This window comes from Tenrec ecaudatus, chromosome 1 (genome assembly GCF_050624435.1).
Source record: "Tenrec ecaudatus isolate mTenEca1 chromosome 1, mTenEca1.hap1, whole genome shotgun sequence".
Classification (NCBI taxonomy): domain Eukaryota; kingdom Metazoa; phylum Chordata; class Mammalia; order Afrosoricida; family Tenrecidae; genus Tenrec; species Tenrec ecaudatus.
This window is the reverse complement of record NC_134530.1, coordinates 242004557-242026278: the sequence shown is the minus strand read 5'-3', so window position 1 is coordinate 242026278 and position 21722 is coordinate 242004557. Positions and strand designations below refer to the sequence as shown.

General features: G+C 38.1%; 1 pseudogene; it reads right to left on the bottom strand.

Annotated features, from left to right (window-relative positions):
- LOC142439914 (BLOC-1-related complex subunit 6-like) overlaps window positions 1–19367 on the bottom strand; it is a 58565-nt pseudogene extending 39198 nt beyond the window's left edge.
- Between the last annotated feature and the right edge of the window lie 2355 nt (window positions 19368–21722).

The following is a 21722-nucleotide window of genomic DNA, read 5'->3' as shown; positions in this document are numbered from 1 at the left end:
GTACTGTGCTTTTCAAATTCACGTACTGAATTCATTTGCCATTGAGTTTCCATGCTTTTTGCTTTTACATTATATGTTCACTTTACATGGGAAATTTGCCCCCAAACTTTATTTCTGAATAAAAAACAAATTTAAAGATCTTGCATTGAAACCCATTGAGAAATCTCTATTTCCATGGTAAAGAATAAAAATATCTGACACTTAAAAATATAACATCTAAAAAGGCTGCCTACACTACAACAAATACACTTTTAAATCATAGCTAATGATAGAAAAATAAAGGGGGAAATGCCAAGAAGATGCGAGAAATGAAACAAAGTTGGAAAAACAAAGTGGGCTTGTGAGCTGATTCGGAGATGAGGGCACATGGGGGATCTCCTCTTTGGCAAATCAGGGAGTTCCGTGCCCATGCAGGACCTGATGGACAAGCCTTGGGCTGCCTCAAAACAGGGGAATGAGACTGAGAAACTCCTTCACAAAGCCAGGGTCTCCACAGCGCTTCCCTGTGGTGAAAATGTGTTTAAGGAAACAATCCACTTGCCAGCATAGGGAGCTAATAACAGAGCGCCATCTATGTAGATCTAGCTCTAGGTGAGAAAAAATTTTCCTGAATAATTGAGTAACTATGGAAATAACTACTTCCAAAGCCAAAGAATTAACATGAAAATGGCTTCCATTTCCTAACAGCCCCATGGCACCTGGCAAAAAGCAACCCAGAAGCTGCTTCTGAAGATGATGTGCTAAACTCAGGCTGCACAGCATTCCCAGGCATGAAAAACAACACACACACAACCCCACCCACCCCCACTGCCATAGAGTCAAGTCCGACTCCCAGCGACCCTATACAACACTGTAGAACTGCCCATCTGACTTCCCCAGGCTATAACTCTTTTTCATTTTTTCCAAATCCATTTTATTGGGAACTAATACAGATATCATATCATTCCATAGTTTAATCCTATCAAGTACTATTGTACAATTGCTACCACAATCAGTTTCAAAACATTCTCTTCCTTCTTGAACGCCTTGCTATCAGCTCCCCTTTGTCCCCTCCCTCTCCCACTGTAAACCGGCCACACACACACCCCACCAAGAACCCTAATTCTACTTACTGTCTCTGTAGGTTCATCAATCCTGGTTTTCATATATTGAAAACAAAACAACTTATAACAAAAATTTAAGAGGGTTACCCCCAATGACAAAATACATCTGAGATAAAGCTCCAGAATGAAAGGGAGTGGGAAGGAATATTCTTTATGTGAGTAGAAAATCCCATCTTTCTCCCTTGGAGTGACTCATGGCTTCAAACTCTAACCTTGCGTTTAGCAGTCTACGGCCTCGTCACTATGCCATCAGAGGTCCTTTCTTATACCTAAGGCTTTGCTAAAAATGAGACCATTAAAAATTATAAAACACATAATGAAAAATTCTCCCTGAATGAGAGAATTAGACTCACAGAAACATTATATTAAAATAATCTAATACAAAACAAAAAACTTCACTTCCTTGGAGTCCAATCTGACTCAAAATGACGTCATAGGGCAGGATAGAACTGCCCTCTGGGTTTCTGAGATGTAACACTAGAGGAGTAGCAAGCCTTATTTAGCTTTCTCCCGAAGAGCAGCTGGTGGTTTCAACTGCTGACCTTGGTGGTTAGCAGGTCCACATGTAACCACTACCCCACCAAGACTCTGGAGAAAATAATTGGGACCAAAAACAAATATGTTAAAATATATTAAATGCATAAAATAAAAACTTAAAATATAGTAAAGGAAAATTATGCCACCCCCAGGAAAATATCTGGAAGATATTTTTAAGGGCCTAATTGAATTTTGAAAATTAAAAATATAGCAATTGAAGTAGAAAGTTATAATAAATAGGCTAACTAGTTAGTTAGATTTAAGAAAAGGTAGTGTGGTAGTTGCATAATTCCATGTCAACTTGATAAATAGAGTGAAGGAGTGGAGTCAACCAGGTTACAGCCTAATGATGCCTCCTGGTGGGTGTGACCTTCTCATCAGGATTCTGTGAACTTCCTCTCTCTCTCTCTCTCTCTATATATATATATATATATCCTTCACCTACCTGCTGGTAAGACAGTCAGAGAACTGGAGGAGCCATGTGGTGCCCCGCACCTATACTGAGATGCTTCCATCGGCATTGGATCCACAAAAACTTTTCACCCACCAGCCTGTGATCTTCCTGCATTCAGCATCACGTCATGTGCTGCGTGAATTTGAAGAAGAATTTAAGGACTAGTATCAAACATATAGACTAATATCTAATTTATGGATTTGATCTGGACTAGGCTGGGATATGTTCTCAACATACAATTGCTCTTTGATATAAAGCTCTCTCTTACACATACATGAGCGTCAATAAATTTGTTTCTCTAGTCTACCCAACCTAACACAGAAATAGTAAACTGAATGATAACTTTTAGGCTATTAGCCCAAACACAGATTAAACTAATAATAGGAAAAAAAATGGAAGAAGGGAAAATGAAAGTCCAACATATTAGGGGCTTTAAAAAGTTCAGGAAAAAAGTAAAACTTGGGTTCTTTAGTGACAAACAAGTTCATCTCAAAAAATAAACAAAAGAAAAAGTTCATGGAAAGAATCCATTAACTTTAATTTCATTTTCCATAATTTTTGAAGCCCTCTCATATGTTAAATAAAAATAAAAATCCCCAAAGAAGGAAATAGGGATAATTTGAGAAAGCAATATTCAAAGAATTAGAAACTGAGAATTTTCAAATATTGATTTTAAAAACATGAATATCTAGTTCAAGAAGACCAATTAACAATATAAACAGAAATACATCTACACATGGAAACATCAAAAAAATTCAAAACACCAAAACCAAAAGAAAATTGATTATTCAACAATAATAACAGGATCCAGAAGGCAATGGAAAAATAATTTAAGCATTAAGATAAAACCATCTTCAACATAGAAGATCATAAGAATTTAAAATATTCTTCAAGAAGGGGAATGAAATTAAGACATTATCAAATGACTGTGACAGAAATTACCATTCAGACATTCATGATGAGAAATATCATCTCAGACTGTACAGATATAGCCTGTTTGGTTATGCTTCATCCTATTACCCTTCACAGACACTGCTTTGTTAATAAATTGAAATTTGTCACAATCATGTATTGACCAAGTTTTTCAGCACAACTTTCCCAACAACATATGTTCTCTTTGTGTCTCTGTGTCACATTTTGGTAATTTTCAGAATATCTCAAGCTTTGTCATAGTGCCATGGCACACTTAATAAAAAACAAAATAGTCACATAATGTTACTTCTGACTCACAGTCACCTTACAGAACAGATTAGAACTCCTGTGGATTTCCACAACTGTAAATCTTAATAAGAGTAGAAAGTCTCCTCTTTCTCTCTTGGAGCAGCTGGTGGTTTCAAACTGCTGACCATGTTGTTGATAGCCCAACCCATAAGCCACTATACCTCCAGGGCTCCTCAATATATGGACCTGGTGGTGCTATCAGGTAAGTGTTGGACCGCTACCCTCAAGGCTGGCAATTAAAACCTAGCAATTGCTCTACAAGAGAAAGCCAAGGCTTTCTGCTCCAGTAAGGATGTACAACTTTGGATGTCCAAAGGGGCAGTTGTGCCCTGTTACTATTTGTTGGGTAAACTCGATGGCAGTGGGTACTGTTTATACTCTATACCACTTCTTTTGAGAAAGGTGTCTTAAAATACATATTCCCTGGATTAGGTTGGGAAAAAAAAACAAAAGAAGAAAAATGTGTGTGTGTGTGTGTGTGTGTGTGTGTGTGTGTGTACTTTTTGCCTCCACTGATGGAATCAGAATCTATTGTGATAGAAATCAGTGGTTGCCCGGGAAAGGGTTAGTGCAGTCAAGGAAGGAACACTCTAAGTTGCTGGCAATGTTCTATACTTTTATTAGGGCCATGATAACATGGGTGTGAACTTTGTTATCTCCCCTTGCTTGTCAATACGTCATACTGTGGTGGCTTGCTTATTGCTGACACTGGAATCTATGTCACCAGCATTTCAAATACCTGCAATGTCACCCATTGTGAACAGATTTCAGCTGAGCTTCCAGATTAAGAACAGACTAAGAAGAAATAAAGGATTCACTTCTGAGGGATTAGTCACTGGAGAACTTATGCAGAGGAGCAGGATGTTTTCTGATGCAGTGCCAGAGGGTGAGCCCCTCAACAGGAAGACATTTAAAATACAATCTTGAGTATGCCCTACATGAATTTCAAAAACATCTCTAGAACAGACTTGGCACATTGAACACTAATGATTAAAGACTAATAAACTATGGATGATATCAAGAACATCATATATGAAGAAACTAAAAGGTCATTTTTAAAAAGGAAATAACATATCAAAGTTAATGTCATAAGAGACTCTGAAACTTTTTCTTGAACATAGAGTAGCTAAAGCAAATAGAAAAAAATGATTAAGTGAAGCAACAGAAAACTTCAAAGTACAAGATTGAGACTATACAGTATTATAACAAAATGTGAAAAACCTGCAGTTAGAAATCCAAAAAGGAAGAAAACACTTCAGCATATTTCAAGCTGAAAGCACTGAAGAAAGAATTCAAGCCTAAAGTTATAATATTGAAGCATTCTATGGACAAAATATTGAACAATTAAGGAAACATCAAATTATGATGGAGGAAATATACCAAGTCATTGTACCAAAATAGCTCATTCATAGTCAAGCACTTAACCAAGACACTTAAGGAAGAAGTCCAAGCTGCATTGAAGGCATTAGTGAAAAACAAGGATCCAGGAATTGATGGAATACCTATTGACATGTTTCAAAAAGTTGATGAGGCACTGGAATTATCAATGCCACTAGTCAATTCCAAGAAATTTGTTAGGCAGCTACCTGGTCAACTGAATAGAAGAGACTCATATTTGTACCCATGCTAAAGAAAGTTGACCCAACAGGTGGGAAATTATCGAAAATATTATTAACTTCACATGTAAGACAATTTTGCTGAAAATAATATTTTTTAAAGTTGCAGTAGTACATCAGTAAGGAGCTGCAAGAAACGAAATGGATTCAGAAGAGGTCATGGAATGAAGGCTATCATTCCTTATGTCAGACAGAACTTCGTTAAAAACAGAGAATGCTAAAAGGATGTTTACTTGTATTTCATTGATTATCTAAGGGAATTTGGCAGTGTGGATATTAAGAAACTATGAATAACATTGAAAAGAATGGTAATTACAGAAAACTTCAATGTGCTTATGCAGAGTGTGTACATGGACCAAGTGGCAGAAAATGGGGTGCTGTGGCTTAACATCAGAACAGATCCCCTTACAGAAGGGTCACAAGGAAGAGACCAGCCTATCAGGGTGCAGTATAGCACTTGTGAAACATACAACTTTCCTCTAGCTCTTTAATGCTTCCTCCCGCCACTGTCAGGACCTCCATTCTAACTTACAAATTCAGCTAGACCAGAGCATGCACACTGGTACAGATAAGAGTTCTCGACACACAGGACATCAAGGACAGATAAACCCCTCAGGACCAATAATGAGAATAGTGATACCAGGATGGTAAGGGAAAGGTGGGGGAGGAAGGGGAAAATGATCACAATGATCTACATATAACCCCTTCCCAAGGGGGTGGGCACCAGGAAGGTGGATGAAGGGAGACAGCGGTTGGTGTAAGACATGAAAAAAATAATAATTTATAAATTTTCATGAGGGAGAAAGGATGGGGGAGGGGGAAATGAGGAGCTGATATCAAGGGCTTAAGTAGAAAGAAAATGTTTTGAAAGTGATGATGGCAACATATCTATAAATGTTCTTGACACAATGTATGTATGGATGAATTGTGATTAAAAAAAGACCTGTAGGCTGGATAGGACAGAGGCTGTACACTGGTGCATATGAGGGTTGGAGGTACAGGGAATCCAGGGTGGATGATACCTTCAGGACCAAGGGTGTGAGGGACGATGCTGGGAGAGTGGAGGGTGAGTGGGATGGAAAGGGGGAACTGATTACAAGGATCCACATGTGACCTCTTCCCTGGGAGAGGGACAGCAGAGAAGGGGGGAAGGGAGACTCCGGATAGGGCAAGATATGACAAAATAACGATGTATAAATTACCAAGGGCGTATGAGGGAGGGGGGAATGGGGAGGGAGGGGGGGGGGAAAGAGGACCTGATGCAAGGGGCTTAAGTGGAGAGCAAATGCCTTGAGAATGATTGTGGCAGGGAATGTATGGATGTGCTTTATACAATTGATGTATGTATATGTATGGATTGTGGTAAGAGTTGTATGAGTCCCTAATAAAATGTAAAAGAAGAAAAGGAAAAAAAAAGACCTGTAAGAGCCCCAATAAAATGGTTAAAAATAATAATAAAAAATAAAATGTTTATTTTCCAATTTTAAAAAATCAGGACAGATAGAATCGGGGTTGTATTCTTTCACCATACTTACTCAATCTGTATACTGAGCAAATCATTTTACAAGAGGGACTATATAAAAAAGAATGTGGCATCAGGATTGGAAAAGGCTTATTTCAACCTGTAGTATTCAGATGACACAGTTTTGCTTGTTGAAAGCAAGGGGACCTGAAGCACTTGCCAATAAAGATCAAAGAATATAGCCTTCCATATGGATTACAACAAAATCTTCACATTTGGACCGATAGACAATATCAGGATAAACAGAGAAATGGTTGACATTGTTAAGAATTTCGGTGTGCTTGGCTCCACCATCAATTCTCATGGACGCAGCCATCAAGAAACCAAATGATGCATTACAGTAGGAAGAGCTGCTACACCAGAGCTCTTCAAAGATTTGAGGAACAAGATTGTCACTTTGAGAGGTAAAGGGAGCCTGACCCAAGCTATGGCATGTCTGACATGCGTGTGAATGCTGGTCTATGATAAAGGAAGACTAAGGAAGAACAGAGAAATTTGAATTATAGTGTTGGCAAAGAATATTGAAATTACCATGGATTTCCAGAAGAACAAACAAGTCTGCTTGGACGAATACAGCCAGAATGCCCCCTTAGAAACCAAGATGGTGAGACTTCATCTCTCATGCTTTAGACATGTTCTTAGGAGAGACCAGTGCCTGGATAAGACACATCATTCTTGGTAAAGTGGAGGGTTGGCATAAAAGAAGTCCCTCAAGGAGCTGAATTGGCACAGTGGCTGTAATAGTGGTCCCAAACATAATAGCACTTGTGAGGATGTGCGAGACTCAGTCTGCAGTATTTGGCTCTGTTGTCGTACGTCAGGGTCACTATGGGCAGAACCAGCTCAACAGCACCTGACATCACGTAACAGTAGACTTTGCTGAAACTCACTAAACTGTACATTGAAAAACATGTATTCTTTCTGTGTAAGTTGTACTTTAATAATATTTATTTTGTAAGAACAATAAATATAGATTGCCGACTGTTTTTGTGTGTGTGTATGCTTAAAGAGAAAAGATTTTTGAAGCTTGGCCATGCTCTTACTCCTAAGTGCAAGTTTCTCCTAGAAAGCATGTCACTGAAAAAACAGTCGTTCTTAACAAGGAGTGATTTTGTTCTCCAAGGGACATTTTTGGTTGTCACAACTGGTTGATGGACTACTGGTGTCCAGCATGTAAAGGCTGGAGTTGCTGCTAAATGTCCTACAGTATCTGGAACAATCTCCATAAAAAAAGAATTATGAGACCCAAAATGTCATTAATGCTGAGGGGGAGAAACCCTGTTGCAAAACATTTTCCTAATTATATTCTGCTGTGCACATCATGGTTATTGAGATTAGAGAACGTGACCATTGAATGTGTGCATCTACATTGTTAGATGCCATCAAGTCCTGCCCAGCCCCACCACCCCTCCTGGGGAGCTTATATCTAACAGAACAACAAAGTGTTGTCCAATCCTGTGCCATCATCACGATAGGTTTTAGTCCACTGTCGTTATTGTGTCACTTCATCTGATTAAGTGTTTGCCTTAAATTTTTGATAATCTTCTACTTTTACCAAACATGGTGTTATTTTTCTACTGACTAGTTTCATGTTGACTTGATAAATAAGAATGAAGGGGTGGAGTCTAGCCTGTTAATCAGATCACAGCCTGTGGACATGGCCTTCTCATAAGGATTCTGGGAGTTCTTTTCTTCCTCCCTGGAGGTGGGACGCACTCTCTGCTTCACCTTCCTGTTGACAAGCCACATGGAGCCATGCTGATGGAATCCAAAGCCCTGGAGATGCCTCCACCACCACTGGATCCACAAGACTTTTCACCCACCAGCCTGTGATCTTCCTATATTTGGCATCATTGTGAGTGGCTATGTGAGTCTGAAGAGGAATTTATGGACTCGTATTGCACTTGTGGACTAATATTGGACTTGTGGACTTGACTTGCACTGGGCTAGGAAGTTTTCTTATACAGTTCCTCATTGATATAAAGTTCTCTCTCTCTCTCTCTCTCTCTCTCTCTCTCTCTCTCTCTCTATGTCTCTTTAAAAATCATTTTATTGGGGGCTCTTCCAACTCTTATCACAATCCATACATCCATCGTGTCAAGCGCATTTGTACATTTGTTGCCATCATCATTTTCAAAACATATTCCCTCTACATGAGCCCTTGGTATCACCCACACTCCCTCATAAATCCCTGATAATTCATAAATTACTATAATTTTTTATATCTTACACAGACCAATGTCTCCCCTCACCCACCTTTCTGTTGTCATCCCCCTGGGAGGGAGTTATATGTAGGTCATTGTGGTCAGTCTCCCTTCTCTCCCCCAACCTTCCCCTTCACCTCTTGGTATGGCTGCTCTCAATATTGTTCCTGAAGGGTTTATCTGTCCTGAGTTCCCTGTGTATCCAGCTCTTATCTGTACCAGTATACATGCTCTGGTCTAACCAGATTTGCAAGGCAGAATTGTGGTCATGATAGTTGGGGGGAGGAAGCATCAAAGAACTAGAGGAAAGTTGTATGTTTTATCAGTGCTATACTGCACCCTGTTTCCTCCTCGTGACTTCTCTGTAAGGGGATGTCCAATTGCCTAGAGATGGGCCTTGGATCTCCACCCCACACTTCCCCTCATTCACAATGAAATAATTTTTTGTTCTGGATCTTTTATACCTGATCCTATTGATAACTCATAATCACACAGGATGGTGTGATAAAGCTCTCTCTTATACATATATGAGTGTCACTGAATTTGTTTCTCTAGTCAAGGTAGACAAACATATTCGTCTTTCCTGATCATCAGTACAAAGGAAGGGAGCTATTCTTACTTCTACAGAACATTCTAGTAGTACTTCTTTACATTTCTTTTTTTCCTGAGACACTTTCCACATTTTATATACATTTTTAAGACTTTCATCTCAAAATCACATATCCCTACACCTATTTATGTTTCACTTAATATTAAATGCATTGTTTGTTAAATGAAGACGGTAAACAAATATTTACCAGGTCTGTTGCATGTAACACAGAGAAACGACTTTTAACAGAAATTCATCAACTCCCCACACTTATGTTATATATAAATATATCAATATGATCCTGAACATATTTTGAAATGAATAGTAGTCAGCACCTCCACTTTTTCAAATTTTAACACAATTGCAACAATATTCATTGTACCTGTAGGAGGTCTGCTGGTCCAGGTGTTTATTGATGGGTGACTAATTAGTCCCCTGTACCTCTGTTTACCTAGCAGCTAAAATCATTGCAAAGTAACTCAGTTCTTTATGACCTTGCAGCTGAAAGCAGTATGAGATAACTCAGTTTTTTAAGACCTCTTTAAGATTCTTTTGAACCTTGCATGTCCTTGTGTTTATCTTAGAATATAGTGCTGTTATTATTCAAGTGTTTAGAAAGTGTGCCTAGTTAAGTAACACCTGCATAGATAAGAGGTTCAGAATGTTTTTTTAAGCAAATTCTTTGATGTTTATTCTGTAACCATTCCCTTGTGTAAGAAGAGTATAAAAACCAAGCTTTGAATATACTCAGTACTCCGTCCATCAGATTGAAGTCCTCCCAATCCCATGCTTTGTGTGTCTCTTTCTTTTCCTTTCATCCGCACGCCTCAGTTCGGACCCAGCTTGATACAGGATAGCTGGTCTAATCCCCCACAGTGCCTACTACTGTAAACAATTTTAACTGCAGCTCTTTCATTAAGAAAGCTGGATACAGCATGCCCTTGATGGTTTCCTCCTGGAGACTGCTTTTCACAAGCACGAGCATATCCTTCCACAGCAACCTGACACGTCTCCAGCCAGCTTTCATCCTGTGCACCTGAGTGCTTCTCAGTACTCCAGGCTATGCGTAAGGGACAGCACTTTGCTAAGGAAGAAGTGCTGCATGTGTCCTCCTGTGGCTTGAAAACATAATGCGTGTACATACATGAAGTATTCTTACGATGTCCAGGTCATGCTTACCAGCTGGAATTCTTTGACTTAATGTCTGAGTATTTTGCATTGTGAAACTTAATCGAGACATTAACATGAGTAGAAGGTTGTTGATTTAAGACATGCTTGTGATCTACTAAAATTAATTGTCTGTTCGTTCTTCTGGTGGCTGTGGAAGTTTCATATTTTTCTTTGGACGTCATCAGCCATCTAAGCCTTAAAGTACAACTTTAATGGTATAGGAATGTCGCCATGTTGCTAATGCTGGTATACTGTGAGCAAAAGAACACATAGTATATGTTTCCATGTAAATGACATGTCCAGAACAGATTAATCATTCCACTGGAATAACTTATTCTGTTCATATTAATTTTTGTTACAGCTCTAACTGATGGAGGTGCTTCTAGATATGTAGGTCCACATTCTACTCTCGGACTATATATTCTGTTTTCATAACTTGTCTGTGCAGACCTCCATCTTCTCCTGCCTCTAATTGTATTTCTTCTAAGAATTATTTGCTTGTTCTTCTGGCAGTCCATGGTATATTAAATCCTTTTTTCCAACTGTGTACAACTTCAAATTTCTGTCTGCGACATCATTAGCGTGCAGTATAGCGATCAAGGAAACCGTGCCGCAGATGACAGTGCTAAGAAACTCGTGATCCTACGTGATCGTGCCAAACTTGGAAAAACGAGCCACAGAAAGTTAAACTAACAAAATTAAAATTGAAGCTGAAAGTGTCCATATGCAGACAATATTTCAGGGAAATATGTTGATATATGTAAAGAATTTCTATTTTCAAGACCGCTCTGATCATCTCAATATTTGTGTTCAGAATTCAACCTTGACAAATGCAAGTGAGAACACATCCTAATCAGTGTGATGAAATCAGATTTATAGTGTGATAAATAATTATCTATGCCTCTGAATGGGCCGGACCATTAATGAGTTCATTTATTAAACATACTCAGGGTTCCCTTTCCATATTTGTTAGTGACTTTTGTTAAACTTTTCATCTATAGATTCTTGGTCAATAATCCTAAGTACTTTAAGTTGTAATATATAAAACAGTCAAATAATTTCACCTACTAAGATATTAATGTGCATTAACCAGGAATCCATTCAGCACTGAAATATTTATTAATACATTATTGAATTATTCATTACCTTGTTTTATTCATTGCTTAACATCTCAGCACTCCTGAAATTTAATTTCTTAGAAATATATATATTTCAAAATCAACATTATCAGGTTTATGGAACCTTATATAAAAAAGTATTTTTCACAAAAGTGTACTTTTTTTTTTTTTTTAGGGAATGGGATGCAGTTAGAAGAACTTAGCTTTACCCGGGCTATGTATGTACACAGAAAGTCTGAAAGTCATGTTTGAAGTTGAAGTTGATGGACAGAGGGGCAATGAGGAAGAGAATAGACAAACTAAAATAGAATATGAATGGATGCCAAAGGATTAATACTAGTGGCTAAGCTAGTACACCGTATTCAATCAAACAAGATACGTAGCTGCCATTGAGCTGACTGATTCAGAGATGTTGCCTGGTCTTGCATCATCCTCACCATTGTCACTACATTTTCAATCTATTGTTGAGACTATTGTGCCGACCCAGGTCACTGAGGGTCTCCTTCAACCTCACTAGCTAGTGAAGCCCTCTTCCAAGATTGATCTTCTCTGATGAAGTGTCCAAAGGAAGAGAATCAGAAAATCTTTTGCTGTGATCCAGATGGTTAATTATGATCCTTGTTTTTAGTCTGTCTTACCCTGGAAGTGCTGCTCAAACCTGTCCACAGTGGGTGAACAAATGGTATTTGAAATACCAATGGCACAGACTCCAGCTTCCCAGCTGCACACAAGTCACCAGAGGGCAACAAACTGAAAGACAGCTGGTGGCAAATGCGACTGTGCACACAAAACATTTTTTTAAATGACTCATCTCCACACGTAAAACCCATATTAAATTTGTGTCATCAAAAATGATAATAAAAACGTTTTTAGTTTTTATATATGATGTACTATATATTCTGATTAATGATTTTCTGGTAAATAATTTCTTTATGTCAAATGTTAGAGAGCACTTAGTATGTGAGGTACATAAAGCATAAATTAAATAATAAATACTTGGGGGGTTGATTCCTCTTTTATATATATCATCACTCATAGGTTTGATGATAAAAATATATAACAAAGTTAGATTTTTTCAATTTCTAGTCTAAACAAAAAATATTATGCTATCTAAAAGTCATAAGATTGGCTCATCAAATTCTGCAGCAACAACAAATAAGGTTTTATTTTTCGGCTTACATGTAATTATCCAACCTTTTCTTTTTCCAAAGACAAAACTCATATGAATAAATGGCTTCCACAGTGGTTTGGTTTGCTTTGACTTTTGATCTTTGAAGAACAGCGTTCATTACCAGTCCTAGCTGTTTTGACATGTACATTAATGCGTAATTGTTTGGGTCTTTCTAAGTATTGGCTAAGGCCATGAGTCACTATAACTTTTACGCTGACCATTTGTGTTTTGAACTTAGTGCATGTGTAGGTTATATTATCCCTAATGGCTGACCTCCATAAGTATCGCATTTAAAGATTTGCCTTTTGAATAACAGATATATATATGCCACTAAAATTACTACTTTTTAATAAGCTATAGATCCCCTAATTGACAAAAAAGACAAGAAAATATTTAGTTTCATGTTATTGTTCTTCTGCTAACAATAAATATTTACCATTACTACAACAGAAAATGTTAAGAGTCTTTTCCCCCTTTAATCTTTCAAGTGTAGGAAAGTTTGGAGGATTAGAAGGTGTTACTATTGAGAAAGAAGTCATTTGGTAGCAAACACCATTTGTGAATTTAAATATACTGATTAGTAGGTCACAATGAAGTCTAACTTGAGGTTCTAAGACTAACAAAATAATTTACTTCAGATACCTTAAAAAATAATACAGAAAAGTATAGTTCTAGCTTCTTTTTTTTTTTAAAGAAAATGTGTGTTTTGTTCCAAAAGGACAAAATAAAAAACTGAATATTATAGAGATTCTTTGGTAGAGAAGTAATAAAAAAATTCCAATATGATCTCTTCTGTGTTGGTTAAATCCAGGATACTTTTGTATTCTATGGAGCCTATTGAGAACATTTCTCATTGTTGAGTTCCAATTGAAAAATATATTGGAATCTAAATCCATGCTAAAGATTACCTGGTTTATGTTGGTGGTGTTGTTAGGTGCCATCAAATTAGTTGCAACTCACAATGCCTCTGTGTACAACAGAACCACGCACTTCCCAGTCCCATATCATTCTCATATCTGTTGCCATGTTTGAGCCTATTGTTGCAGCCGCTCATTGAGGATCTTCCTCTTTTCACCAACTCTCCACGTTAGCAAGCATGATGTACTGACCTCTAGATAACATGTCCAAAGTATGTGAGATGAACTCTCATCAACCTCACTTCTAAGGAGCATTCTGGCTACATTGCTTTCAGGGCAAACTTGTTTGTTCTTCTGGCAGACCATGGCACTTTCAATATTCTTTACCAACAGGGTAAATTCTTCAACTGCCTATCTTATTCATTGTCCAGCCATCTCCTGAGCATGAGGGGATTCAAAACCATGACTTGGGTGCATTACACCTTAGCCCTCAAAGTAACATCAACACTTTAAAGAGGTCTGTGTAGCACACCTGCCTACTGTAATGTCATTGGATATCTAGACTACTGCTTCAATGAACATTGACTGTGAATCCAAGAAAAATTAACTGTACAGTTTCAATCATTTCTCTGTTTATCATGATGTTACCTATTGGTTCAAATGAAAATATTTGGTTTGAGTCACATTGAGTTGTAATCCTTATGAAAGGTTGTAGTCCTTTATCGTCAGCAGCATATACTTAAGTCCCACTTGCTTTCAGCAAGATTGTGTTATCTGCCTACAGGTTGTTAACAAGCCTTTCTCCTATCCTGACATATTCTTCATATTGTCCAGATTCTATGATTATTTGTTCAGCATATAGATTGAATAAGTATAGCTAAAGTATATGACCCCAGTGCACATCTTTCCTGACTTTAAACCACACCGTGTCATGCTTCATGTATAGGCTTTACATAAGCACAATGAGTGTTCTGGAATTCCCATTCTTCTCAATGTTATCCAAAGCTTATGATTCATAGAGTTGAATGTCCTTGCATAGTCGATGTAACATCATCTTCTTCCTGATATTCTCTGATTTCAGCTAACTTGATCTGGTTTATATAGATGCAGAATAATGACAAATTTTCACATAGTGAAAATATACAGAAGTTGACATGTGGTGATGGTTTACTGTCATATATAATGGCTTGTAAGATTCATTTGAACACCTTTGAAATATGAAGTAACTTCAAAAAGTTCAGGAAAAATATTGAATGAAAAGCTCAGGGGAAAAAAAGATGACGTCATATTCCCACATACTTTTCAAGCCCCTCATAGAGATGGATATTATTTTTTAAATGCCATGTCATAATTTAAGTAGTATCTTTTTTTTCTTTCTTTAATGTACCTAAACTTACTATGCAACTTTCACATACTGGCATGTTGAATTCAGTGAGCTGTAGTAGGTACCAAGCAGGATCTGCTAAATCACACACATGCATTATCTTTTCTATTTCTGAAAATAAGCACAATAGAGGTCATGTTAGCATATTGAAGTTACAGGTGATGATAGTAAATCTTAAAGAGTTTGGAGTAGGGTGACTGCTCACAACACTAAAAGGTAGAGAAACAAGAATTCAAGCCGAAGGTGTTCTGACTTCCCTTGTAATATGACAACCAATCAACCAACAGCCGTCAATTTTGGAGTCAGTTCCAGCTTAAAGCCATCCCACATGTGTCAAATGGATCTGTGCTCCATGGGGTTTTCATTGGCTGGATTTCCGGAAATGTATCACCAAGACTTTCTTTCAAAGAACCTCTGGGTGGATGGAGCACCAACCTTTTAATTAACAACAAGAGCAACAACAAAAATCCACTGTCCTTGAGGCTATAAATCTTGACGAAAGCAGGTAGCCTCCTGTTTCTCGCAAATAGTGGCTAGTAGGTTTGAACTGCCTACCTTGCAGTTAGCAGTCCAACACTTAATGTTTAACTTTGCCAATGTTTGTGATATAAAAAGTCCCGTAGTGGCTAATTTCAAATTACAAGATGAAAATAACCGGCTTTCAAATGTCCTGAAAAATTAACAGTCATCATCACCTGCAGACCAGTAGGAACCAGCTCTAACACACTGCTACCAGTAAATGTTAAACAAATGGCAAGGAAGCTGTTCTAATTTCTGATCCCATCTTCTTAAAATGTGGTAGTTACATAACGTCATCTTTAAGATATATAATAGTGTAGGAGTGGTATTCAACCTGTCAATCATGTCACAGCCTGATGGTGACTCCTTCTGGGCATGGCCTTCACTTAAGGAGGCTCCTAGGAACCCCCACCCCCATCTGCCTTCACCCTTCTGCTGGTTGACTGGTTGCTGAGAGCCCTGTGATGCAGCCACCACCATTGGAGCCACAAAGCTTTGCACCCACCGGCCTGTGATCTTCCTGCATTCTGCAACCTTACATGTGGCTTCATGAGTCTGAAGAGGGACTTATGGATTAGTATCTGACTTATAGACCAGTATTGGACTTTTAGACTTGAGTTGGACTGGGATTGGATGCTTTTCTTGATATATAATTATTTCTTGATATAAAGCTTTTTCTGATCAATCCAGACTAACCCAAATGTTATTTCAATATCCATTCAAATTGACTTGAAAAGGACAGGTAAAAGCTGATGTAATTGTCATAAGACAAATCTAATAATAATACCTTGTCTTAAAGAGAGAATTGGCATGGTGTCTGTCTACACATACTAGCAGAACTTGTAGACTCAATCCATACTTTTTCATCAGAATCTGTATATAAACTGTGGATGTGTGGTAGTCCGTTTTTCACTAAGAATTTTGTAAAGAAAAAAATAGCTCAATAATGACAATTGGAGGCTGTTCTAAATTTGGGAGTGTTGTGAACAATAGCAAGGACTGAGGAAGAGTTCTCCAAACTACAGAGATTTAAGCAATGATTTAGAAATAGGTAATGGTGTATTTCAATATGTGATGAACACAATTTCATTGAATGTTGAATAGAAAATGTTACTTACATACATGTGTATTTGCCATAATTTTTTTAGATTAAAGAAAAGAACACTGAAGGGGAAAACAAATTTGAATTTCATAAAAAGGCATACCATTTAATGTAGAGAAAATCATTTCACAAGCTAAAATTGGAAAAATCAAAATTCAAAGATATACAACTTTGATATGCAAGCTGCAATTAGAAAAATGTGTTTACAACAATGGTATGCAAAAGGACGTCCATTGACATTAGTCGATACAGAATTTTCTGGGTTAAATTGTTAAGTATTGTCTGAAATTTGTAAGCCAAGTAAAAATGTATCTGATGTGAAAATGTTTTTATTTTAACTGAAATGTTTTTGTTTTATTTTATTAACACCGAGCACATTTTGCATCAAGATGCACTTTATTTTTAAAACACACATCCATATCAAGAAGTAGATTCTATTTGGCCCAACTCTATGAGCCTGAACCCCACTGCCTCCACTCCCCATCTCAGATGAAGAGTCTGCCCCATGTTCTGCAATCTTTCAGAAAACACCCAGATGTCCTCAAACTAAATGGTAGTTAATAGAAGCTAATAAAAAAGGAATCAAAAAATGAATAACAGAGATATGTTGCCTCCTGTTACTTGCTTCTTTGTGTCCTCACTTCCATGTTGTAAGACTCTTACGAATGTGTTTTTTAAATTCCTTTCTTCTTAGTTAAATCACACTCACGGTACAGCTCCACTTCAGGCTCCATCTTCCTTGACGTGAGCTTCCCTAAAACCACCTGGTCACCACCATCTCTCAAGACTTGGACACTTTTACCTGTGTGCTATTCTCTTTTGTTATTTAATCAATGGGCCTGTGTTTACATGTTTTGCAGGACTATCTTGTCTCTCCAGTGGTACTGCAGACACCCTGAGGCCAGACAGGATCTGTATTTCTTATAATTTTTTTTACCACCAACTGAAATGATGGGACATTTCTCTCTCTTTTTTCTCTCCTTCCTTCCATGAACACATTAATTATTCCATTGCCTGTTTGAAGCACTTATTATTCACTGAAGAGAGAAATAAGTTTAAGTAAACACTAGTTTAAACCTGGAGAAGGCTGGAAATTTCTGCCCCTATAAAAGGTTACAGTCTCAGAAACCTGCACGGACAGTTCCACCCCGTCCTGTGGGGCCACTATCTGAGTTGACATGAACTCAAAGGCAATTATTTGTTTGTTTGTCTGTTGTTATAGTTTATACAAATGATCTTATAATGATATAATTAATATCACATGTAAATCAAATTTTATAGAATACAATTTTAAAATGGTTGCACCAGTGCACAGACAGGGGACTATTCGAGCTGTACTCAGAAGAAGACATGCAAAGCGAGATGTCGTTGCTGGTATCAGCTAGATCTTGGTAGAAAGCAGAGTATGGACTACGTAAAGCCTGAAAATTAGACTGTGTTGTTTATAATAAATTATGGATGACATTGCTAAGAATGGGCATTCCAGAACAAATGTGTTCATGTAGAACATGTACATAGACCAAGAAGTAGGAGTTCAACTAGAACAAGGAGATACTTTATGGTTTAAAAATCAGGAAAGTGTGCTTGCTGGAAGTAAAGAAGAGTTCATGCATTTATAAAGATCAGAGCCTACAATGTTCAGTCTACATTACACCCTTAGTGTCTAAATTAAAATATTCTCACAACTGGACCAATAGAGAGCATCATGGTAAGCAGAGAGAAGACTGCAGGTGTCAGATTTCATTTTACTTGGACCCATAATCAATGCCTATGGAAGCAGTAGTTAAGAAACTAAATGGCACCACCACCACCACTCCACTCACCACCCACCCCACCCCACCCACCACCCACCACCACCACCACACCAAACCACCACCCCACCACAACCAAAAAAAAAAAAGAAACTAAATGGTACACATTGAACAACTCTGCTATAAAAGATCCTTTTAAAGTACTAAAGAGCAAAGATATCACTTACCCAAGACATGGTCATTTCGGTCACCTCATATGCATTTGAAAGTTGGAGTTAAGGACGATCAGAGAAGAGCGGAGGCATTGGAATCATGCCGGGGAAGACTGTTGAAAGTACCATAGAGTTCCAGAAGAACGAACAGGTCTCTCTTCAGGAAATACAGCAAGGACGCTTCTTAGAAGGAAGGGTGGTGAGATGTTATCTCATGTACTTTGGACATGCTATCAGGAAGACGAACATGGAGAAGGACACAATGCGTGGTGAAGTAGAGGGTCAGAAAAAAGTAGGAGGCCCTCAATGAGCTGGCTGGCTGGATACACTGGCTACAACAAAGGGCTCAGACACAATCCACAATCTACCATTGTGAGGATGATGTGACCTGGCAGAGGTACCTTCTGTTGTACATTGGGTTCCTAAGAGTCGGAAGCAACCCAACAGCACCTAACAACATAGTTCCAGCCTTTGTGTGGCCTTGTTGTTCCACCTCTGCTTGCCTCTCCAGCTACATCTCTTCAGCTCTACACAGGCCAATGAGCTTTCAGTTCTCAAAATACACTACAGAGTTTCACCTTTTGTGTTTTGAGTTATTTCCTTTGCTAGAACTGCGTTCCCCTCCCTGCCCCAATCCTATCCTGTTTATATTTCACCAGCTACTACCCAGTCCTCCTATCTTGGCTTAGATTTCACTTACTTCGGGAAACCATCCCTGATCTCCAACATGATGTCCTTCATATTCACTCCCTTGCGATTTTTCCAAAACGGTGCTTTCAAAATAGGTTCACAGTTGGCTGAGGATTTATCTGCGTCATCATTGAGTGCATTCTCCATTTGTATAAGACGTATGCCTCTGTGCAGCTAGAATGAGTCAGCTGTATGTGGGGGATTAAAAACTTTGTAGAATTCCCTTCTCTTTTATTTCCATTTTTCCATGAATTTTTGAGATCACCTCATATGTTTGGCTCCTGGTTCCTAGCAAGGTTTTCATTTTAATATGAGGGATGAATGAATGTCATAAAGTTAAAATAGGTCACAGTCTGTGCCCTTGAGGACATCGCCATCTAGTGGGAGAGACAGAAATGCAATTCTTTACTCTGCAATGCAAGGTGTTATGTTTTAGAACAGACGCACAGTTTGGGGGCTGTGAGTGTGTGTGTTAATATTAAAAGGGTGGGGTGAAGTAGGAGAGAGTCCAACATCACTAATGATACCTAATAGAGTCCGATCTTTCACAATAGAGCTGCGTTTTAAAAGACTTCAAAGTTTGCTGGAGAGGGAAGAGGCACATAAAAGATGGTCTGTAATTAACCACTTTCAGAATGTTCCATCAAGCTTCTGAGCAGGTTCCAAATGGTTCCAATTACCAAGGTGCCTATTGGTCAAAGAAAATAGAATATAGCCACAAAAGGAAGATACAACTAATTACAACAGTGATGATGACTATAGAGAGGAAGTAAAAAAGCATTGCTACCAGAAATCCCGTTCATACATGCATGGGTTTATTCCAAACAGAATATTTCAAAACATGGCTCTACGATCAGTGAATAGGTGCTGACAAGTTCTCTCAGTAATACACTTGTCTTTAGTTTCATAAGGGTACCTTCAAAAATAGGTCCACATAGTTTTAGGGGACACAAATCAATTGGCACAACAGCTCACAAATACAATGTTGACACCCTACTTTGATGAGCAGTGACCGAGGTTGTAAAGGCTCATATGTGGCCAACTAAGGTGAAACTTCTGGTCTCTCCCCATCCAGAGGAAAAGAGGATGACAAAAATTAAAGGGCCCCTGGGAACAATGAGTTCAATGGACTAATAAACCGTGCAAGCATCAGTCTCCACAAGCCTGAAACCAGAAGCTGGTGCTTGACTACCACTACCCACTGCTTGTAGAGACCGCATTAAAAGACCCTCGACAGAGTGAAAGAAAACATGGAAGAAAATTCAAAATCATAAAAAAGACCACACTCACTGGCTGGACAGAGACTCGTGGAATCCCCAAAACTATAGCCCTGAGGTCACTCTTTAGGTCTGGATTTGAACTTACCCCGACGACAATTTTCAGCCAAGCAGTGGATACATTCATAAGAGAAACAATAACTAGTGGAGTATGCACACTTCAGAGCAATTTTAACCTCAATTTGTGCAAATACAAAGTTTGGAAGTGTTAAGAAGCACTGGGAAACAGGAAGCACTGGGAAGAAGTAGGATAAGTGATGGTCAATTGAAGGAAATGAAATTAATGAGATGTAAATTTTTTAAGATAAAACTGATGCTCTACTCTGTGAAACTTTTTATTCACAATAAAAGGTTGTTTTAAGGAAGTCCGATCAAACTGAAATTTCTGAGGGGATCTGCTGAATAAATTCAAGGCAGAAAGGTCAGCTCAGAAAGTTATGGTGACTTATTTTATCACATTCTAAAAGTGTAATTTTTATAGATTTCTTGAGAGTCACGGGAAGATCATGGAAGCTTATTATGTTCAAGTCTTAAGAAAATGGAAAACTGCATTGGTGAGGAAAGTCACAGTAAGGAATTTGTTTTCATCACGAAAATGCACCTGTAGGTTATTTAAGGGCAGGCAGTACTATCCTAAGAGAACTTCATTGAGAAACTTTATCCTATTCACTCTCTTTCCACTTGTGATTGTTGTTGTTCCCCAAACTCAAGGCACACAATTTTTGCTTTCTGACACTGTAACTCTTTTTTCCCATTGGTTTTATTGGCATAAAATTCGGATATCATACAATTCAATAGTTCAATCACATCAAGAAGAGTTACACAATCGTCATCACGATCAATTTTAGAACACTTTATTCATTCTTGTACTCATCATTATTAGCTCCCCACTCCCCAACTTCCCCTGCCATACTTCCACTAATCTAGTCACTGTCTCTAAAGATCTATCTATCCTGGATTGCATTTATAGAAAAACATTTAAAAACACCCAAAAAATCTGACAATAATAACAAAGTAAAACAGATAAAAACCTCAATAGAAAAGAAAATAGATAGCATCAGAAACAAAATACATTTAAATGAACCATAACGGAGACCCAATGGTAAATTTTAACTTAACTACATCTGCAACAATCCACTTTCCAATGCATTCTGTATGTTAGCGAGTCTATTCACATTCCTGGTCATGGTCAGTGGGGGCTTCCCAGGGGCTTAATCCACTCATA